The following is an 8,390-nucleotide window of genomic DNA, read 5'->3' as shown; positions in this document are numbered from 1 at the left end:
CTTGATTGTGTTGTGTAATGCTGTGGTTTTCTAGATTGTTATATATCGTATTAAGAATGTTTACACAATTAAAAATAAAAGTGAAAATGCAACAGATGACACAATGCTCTACATAAGTTTATATAGGGTGCGGGCAAGTACTATTTCGAAATAGGAGTAAATAGGAAATAAAGAAAACTAATTAACGTAAGTCGAAACGCCCCATATCAGAGTTGTAAGCTGCTGTAAGTTTAAAATATGATTTTTTGAAATGTCCTAACTTGAAAACAATGACATTTACTCGTAGATATGTAAGAAATTATAAAGAACATGTAGAAGTTGCATTTAAATATTCATCTTCAGACAGTAAGCTAGGTAAGTTCTAGAAATTCTGATACTTGGCGTTATCTTGTAGAACTTGTATGGCTACGGAAAGGTTTGCGAAGATAGCTATTTAAATAAAACAGATTATTCTTGTATAATTTTCGAGCTAGGGCGTTTCAAAACTTGATTCTTCAAACTTTCGCCAGCTTATAGCTTTAAGAAGAGACGTATATTATTAGAACTATTTCATTCCATTTGTTAGAAGAAATCACATCCGACGTTTAGTGATTGTGTTTTCCTGCATCGCGTATGTGGGAGAGTAATAAGTGTAAAGCAGTACAATTTACAGTATTTAGATAGTGTGTCTCATCTCACTCTTTTGACATTATCTTAATTTATTAGCCATTTTACACCTAATATTATCTGTTTGATTATTCCAACTCCCGGTCTGTGCTTTTTATAAAAAAAATATCCATGTTAAGAATAGCATCTGTAAGAGTACAGTGAAGTTGTGAATAAGATTTAAAAACATAATTTAAACTAGATCTACAAAAGTATCACATTATTATACATTTCAGATTTATACGTTAAGAGGCCTTCTATGATAAGTGATCGTCAATCTATTTTACAGGAGATTCAATTAGGATAGTCAGTTATAACTATTTTGCCGTAACTTCCACCTTACTTACTGCAAGTTGAGAAGCTTCTAAGTATCATAGTCCTGAGATAATGTATCGTGTTGGCGGAGGAATTATTCACTTTAATATCATTCATCAAGGGTAGTTTTTCTTCCTAGCTCGTTTTGCTTAAATAATATCTTTTGCCACAACCCTCAGTTATTATGCAGCGAATATAGAACCAACTCATTCTTTCCCAGATAAAAGGTACACTGACTTTCAAAGCGGGACTTTAGTTTTCTTTCTGAAGTGCAATTTCAGTATAAATTTCGACTGTTGATACAAGGGTTGATAAAGGCCTTTTTACCATTATGAGTGCGCAAAACGCGGAGCTCATTTTTTTTATTATTCTTGATTTATTATTAGTAATTGTATTATTTTTCTTCATCGCAGTCTTATTTATACTTGTCGGTATCTCATAACACCATTTTTCTATCCTTGTTCAGCTGTACCCTCGTTACCGTGGAAAGTGTGCTGGAATGAAAGATCCAGCGAAGTTTTTACTGTGTTACACATTTGAGCTTCGGAAGTTGTTTATTATTATTATTTTTAACCATGAGAGTGAGTCCTCGAAATTTTTTTGTGTATGCATGTATATATCAGGTTTTGCAGCGACCTGGAAAAATCAGGGAATTCAGCTTACTCGTAAAAAGTCCTGGTGAAGTCAGGGAATTTAATAAGCTGAAAAAAGTCCTTTAAAAAGCTAGGGAATTTTAAGTTCGTATTTTTACTTCTCAGAACCCATTGTTTTAAACCTTTACCCGGCTGTTTGGCAAGGGATATTTTATAAAATAAATTAGTTTATTTTGCAAAACTTCTCTACCTCCACACACAAATTATAAACATGTACACTCAAGTCCAAATGATTATCGCATATCTATAACTGTCTTGTAAGAATATAATTTGATAATCATTTTGCAGGGTACTTTTAATACTGATACAATGTATATAATCGGGAAATATATATTTGTTGTAAATTTCATAGGAAAAGAATTATAAATACAAAAATTAGAATGAGTAAAACAAAATGTTGCTAAATGGACAAGAAAGTTTTATTTTCGTTTTATTGTTCTTATTTACTACTCTTTTGACATGAAATTTGCCACATACATGTCTTTGTCAATTATACACATACTAGCATAAGAAATACCGGGAGAATTCGTTATGAAATTATATTCCTACAGCGATTTTTATAGACATGCGACAATAATTTTGGACAGGAGTGTATAGTACGCGACAGAACATAACACATTTTTTCCTCGAAGGTCAAGATTTAAGGGTTTACTTATCCCTACCGTAAATCCTTCATTGTAATCATTCATTCCGGCGTTGCCGCTCCAACTCAGGTAGAACTAGATAAAGCTCTCAGTATGGCTAACCCCCATTACGGTTATCATAGTAGCATCGTACAGCGTTTGTTCTGTCTGGCATCCGTAGCTTTTACAGCGTGATTGAAGAACGTACATTTCAGTAGCTAGGCTTTGCAATCAGCCCACATCATGTGACAATAAAGAAAGCTATTTCATTCTACTTTGTTCAGCTTAAAACACAAATTACTTTGATGTAAATTATTTCGGGAAGTACGTAAATGTTATCGAATAGAGCAAAACTTCTCTACTCCCGATCAAAGCCTCTACATTGTTTTTTTTTTCTTCTCATAAATGACGTAAAGGCAATGCTCGAAATTGGAGAGGGGGAGTATGCGGGGTATACTTCCTTAGATCTTCCACTTTAAGCACTGCATAAAGGAATAGCAACACAGTTTAAAAACCGAGATCTTCCTATCTCGAATATTTTCAGTGCGTAGTTGATGCTTGTTGTATTGCGACACTGGATAGGCACAGCCCCTCATGGACCGCAGCTCCAGGGAGTCTGTTTAGTATTTATCTATATTTCCTAGCTAATTTCCTCACTATTTCAATATGCATTTATTATTTTATTACCAACGTCCTGGCTACACTGGAATATCACTCCTCGTGAGATCAGCGAAGTCAAACAGTCCTAGGTCTGGTCAGAGGAAAGATAGGTGTGACTATTCGTACTCACCAGACGGTGCGGTGTCCACTCAGCGTCGTGAGGACAATTGGGAAGCTACTTGAAAGAAAAAAGTAGCGAACTGCAGTCCAGGAAGCCAGCATTAACGGCGAGGGTAGCCCATTAGCTGACAACTCATCACCTCACAGGAATGATAAGTCCATAAGTCCAGGCCTTCTAAGGGCTGTTGCGCCAAGAATTTAGTTATCATTATTATTATAGCTAATAATAATAATATTAGTAATAGGCTTAATAAAGATTCTGCCTGTTTGCTCTGCTCGTAAGTACATTATTTTTAACTTTATAATATAATTAGGCAGGTCAATAATGGGTGGGTTTCTTTCTAATGTGATTCATCACGTGTATAAAAACTGGACAAACTACAAATTGGAATACTGCACACAGGAAATTAATAATGATAGCTTTATTACTCAGATACTAACCTGCATACATCAATAAATATGAGGATCTAGATACGTAATAGAATGCTTTTTAACCATTTTGTTTTTAAAGAAAAAGTTCTAAATTTTCATTATAGACAAATGGCATGTCGACCCGTTTGACCCGTGTTTGGCCTGTTTGGACCGTTGACCCGATAGACTCGTTATGAATTCGTACATGATAATTAGAACAATTTGTGTTACGATAATAAAGTGAAACAACACACCATTTGCAATTATGACACACTGTTTTCAGCGGTCCAGGATCGATTCTATTTTCCGAGCATTACCGAAAATGCACAGTAGCCCGAAACAGCTCGGATGTAAAAATTATTATTATTATTATTATTATTATTATTATTGCACTTCTGAATCGCTTTATGTAAATGCAAGGACAAATTTTTACTTGTTATATGAACATTTTTATATAATGTAATATTGATAAAAATGCCATACTGTGTTGCTCATAGGGATGGGCACGAGCGAGTTTTCTTTGAAATTCGATTCGACTAGAAACATACATCTTTGAGCTTGATCCGAGAACTCGGCTCGAAAAATTTCCTACAACTCGATTCGAATTGGGGTCGAGTTTCGAGTCGAGTCGAGCCAAATCCAGTGTGTAGTTTCGGGTACTCTCTTCAAGTATATTACATAGACAATATAATTATTATCAATGACACTACTACTACTACAACTTATTATTATTATTAATTATAACAACACTGTATATGAACATGAAAGATAGGCGGTTTGTATTTGAATACTAAAAAACTAGTTGATCGCCAAGCTCGGTAGTCGTGAAGTCTAGGAATCAAGGACATTGTTCACGAGATTCTGAATTTGGGTTGAGGGTCTAGGTTGAGTATTCGAACTCGAGCCAAACACTGTTGAAAGTTATAGGGCATTGGCCAAATATCTTCAAAACTGCTCGGCCCGGGTTTAGAATTGTCAACGACTCGAGCAGCTCGGCTCACAGCTCATTCGCTATCGACCCGAACCGAGAAGTGAGCCGAGCCAACAGCTCACCCAACCGACTCGGCTCAGTTGAGCCGAACCGAGCAGATGGCTCAGTCCAACCAAGCCAGTTCGAGTCGATGGTTCACCCCAAGCGAGCCGGCTCGAGCAATCTTCTCAGTTGAGCCGAGCGGAGCTGAGCTTGTTATGAAAAATCTCTTGTGGTCTCGCTATTGAGACGAGACGCGAGTAGTGTCCCCCTCTCGTGAGCAACACTAAAAGTATTCCATATTACTGCTTAGCTTACATTCCTTATGGCTTTCGCTTTCCAGTGTAATCAGGCCATGATTTCAAGACGAGTTAAAACGAACAAGCCATTTATCAAGCTCGACTGGACTGGAAACTCGACGCGAAAAACTGAATCGGCTCGGAACTCGACTCGAGAATATTACCTTTGACGACTCGAAACTCGACTTGAATTCGAGTCCAGTCGAGTTTTATCTTGACTCGTGCTCATCCTTATGCATTAGAAAAAATGGTTTCTTATTATTATTCTGCTAAACTAATTATATAATAATAACAATGTTGTTATGTAAAATTAAAAATATAGAATATAGAGAAACATTACACTACAACTAATAAATTGAGAACACATGAACTGGGGGTGAATCAAAACTTGCCAGTAACTCTAAAATCGATACATGCTTTTTAAAGCTAGTTTCAAACTCTATAATCAACGGGACTCTAGGATAAGCAAACTGATCTGAAAGAACTCCAATATAACATACCTTCAGCAAAATATTGTCTAGTAATAAAGTAGGCTTGCTCATCAGAACAGTTTATTCATATTAACTCCTTACTGTATATCGTTAATTACGGCGCCCTAGTTGTTGATATTTTCCGCCGGGGCACTTCAGACACTTTACTTTTAAATTCTGTCCACCATTACCCTCAGCTCTTAACAAAAAAGTATTCTTTCAAATGTTCGAACGATAAAATATTTTCGTTCTCCATCTTTATAAAAACAACACCAATCAAAGTAAAATAGACTACCGGTATCATTGCACTCCTAGTTCACTCACTGAATGCATTGATTTGGAGCTGTCAAAATCTACGACAAAATCTTCCAGGTGCTTGCAATCAGTACACGTGATATCCCTGAGGCTGTCCTCATCTTCCAAAAACAGCAAGTGGCACTACGAACTTATCTGCTTCTCTGTGTGTCGGTCACTGACATACGGAGTTCATGCTCGATTGTTTCATTCTGAGAAGTTCACTTACAGGAAAGAAACATTTGTTTCCGAAAAAATATATATATACATATATTGTAGTTACTCATCCGAAATGTAACGCGAAAAAGGTAACGCAAACTAGGTACGTTACTTAAAAATTTGTTACCGTCACAGTTACTTTGGAAAAAATGTAACGCGTTACTAGGAAACGTTACTTAAAAAGTAACGCGTTACTTGCGTTACGTTACTTCCCAAGACTGGTGTAGAGAGCGCAGGTTCAGCTAGTTATTATATTAATAGGAGAGAAAATTACTTGTTGAATAACCTGTACGTATTTTATTCCTATTTTAAATGGTTATTCTTGTTTTATTTATCTGCTTATTGGTTTGCAACACTCAATAAGGAGAATAGTTCCAGCCTTAATTGTTTACCGTGGCGACAGGGAGAACGGCTAAGCTTTTGTAATACCGGCAACATCCAACTGGTTGACAAACCGCACGTGGCCGCTAACAAACATTTGAGAGTTTTACTGCTGATAAGAAAACTTGGTTTAGCTTTGGAAACAACTATACATGCATAGTAGATTAGGAACTTTCTGGTCGGTAAAAATAGAGTTGCTTTTTACATTTTGTAAGTTGTGACCTGCAAAGGTGTAGAGGAAATTCGTGCTTGCGAAACAAATGGGAACCCTGATATACGTATGTACTTAATGCTAAATGTAAATTAATGAAATAAACACATCAATCTATTTAATAAAAATGAAATTAAAAATGTTTGGCCCCGAAGTCCTGTGCCGATTTTAATGACTTTTGGTACATGGGTGGGCTATGGCTCAACAAAGGATTTTATCATGTTCCTTAGATTAAAATACATATCCTAAAGGCGCAAGGGATCATAATATCTCGTGAGCTCCTCAACTTAGGAAAATACAACGCGGCGTATAATTTCTTATTAAAGAAAAGGAAACCCACTTCTGTTTTAAGGAAGGGGAGAGGTATTTTCTATCATATATATATATATACGAGGCTTGGCTAAAAAAAATAACGGGACTGACAATCCAGTCAGGACTAGTGTAGCAGTGGGTAGCAAGCGCGCAGAGCAACCTTGAATCTTCAAGAAGTGAATAACATTCATTACTGGAGAGATAGATATGCAATCGTGTTACTGGAAGGACGGCAAAATAGAAAATTGATCTGCGCATTAACTTGAAATTCCATGTGAAATTAAAGAAATCACCGAGTGAGTATGTGAAACTGTTACAGGATGTGTATGGCGATAATACGATTTCACGTACGCGAGTTTTTAAGTGGCAGAAACGTTTTAGCGAGAACGTTGTTGATTATGAAAGCGTCGTCCTATCACAGCAACAACAGAGAAAACTGTCAAAAGTAACCGACATTGTCCGAAAAGATCGCAGGCTCAGCATTCGAATGATAGCAGACATGATGAGCACCGATAAAGAGTGTGTCTGCACAATTCAACACGGCCATTTGAACATGTGCAAAAAAGCCTCACGCAGGAGTAAAAAGACTTCCGGAAGCACGTGTGCAGTGACACAATGGAGCGCCTAGATGCAGAACAGTACTTGTTAACGAAAATCGTCACTGGCGACGAGACGTGGATCTTTTAGTATGATCCTGAAACGAAAAAAACAATCCATGCACTTGAAAAACTTCAACAACTGCTTCCAACAATAGAAACTTCCTATGCAAACGTGTATAGAGAGGGACCACATTTAATTTGTAAATTTTTAGCCTGCCCTCGTGTGTATATATATATATACTACCCCCGAAAAGTTTCAGTACAAAGTAGGTTTGTGTATACTTTACGTGTATTCGAGAAAAACAAAGACATATCAATGGAATTTATTTTTATCTGGAACCTACAATATGTATTTGAGAGGAAAATACAGAAATTTAACAGAAATGGACCATTGTTTTGTCAAAAATTTAAATTTTTGATTAATCAAAGTAGCCTCCACGTGCTGTGATAACAGCTTTACAGACTTTGGGCATTCGCCGTATTAGTTTCTGTAGTTTCGGGCTTGATTACTATCCAGGCTTTGCGAAGACACTCAAATAAGTGTTTCTCGCTAGAGGGACGCATCTTTCGAACTGCCCTATCAAGCTCATCCCACAGTAACTCAATTGGATTACAATCCGGTGATTGTGGGGGCCACACCATATTTTTGAGATCTCCCTGTTGCTCTTTTGCTGACAAATCCCCTCTACAAAGTCGGGATGTGTGTGTTGGGTCATTGTCTTGCTGCATGATGAGCCCATGACCAATGAGCCTCTTCCCAGATGGCACTGCGTGTCTGATCAAAATCTGATGGTACTGTTCTTTCTGCATTGCACCATCACAACGGCGCGATATCTAAGTTTATTTTTCTTAATTCATCTACAACAGGCCAAGACCTTTTCTCCCGTCGGATTCTAAAATGTTTCATCTTTCATTTGTGAGCAAATTGTACTGCATTCTTAGGTTACATTTTGAAAATTTCGTATTTGTTCGGAAACTTTTCGGGGGTAGTATATATATATGGTGTTCTAAATATGGGCCGACGGACCACAGACACTATTCTGCAAGTCAAAATAAACAACAAAAAAAAAAACAAAAAAGAAAAAAAAAAAAACATATATATATATTTGTGTACCTTTCGGGTCCTCGTCTGGAGACGCGTCGCAGATAAAGAACCATAGACCAATCCATCAAATAATTACATCGCTTTTGCCAGATGACAGTTAAAA

Source organism: Thermobia domestica, chromosome 7, assembly GCF_964235325.1.
Source record: "Thermobia domestica chromosome 7, izTheDome1.hap1.1, whole genome shotgun sequence".
In the NCBI taxonomy this organism is placed as follows: domain Eukaryota; kingdom Metazoa; phylum Arthropoda; class Insecta; order Zygentoma; family Lepismatidae; genus Thermobia; species Thermobia domestica.
The sequence above is the reverse complement of the archived record's forward strand: the minus strand, read 5'-3'. Positions refer to the sequence as shown.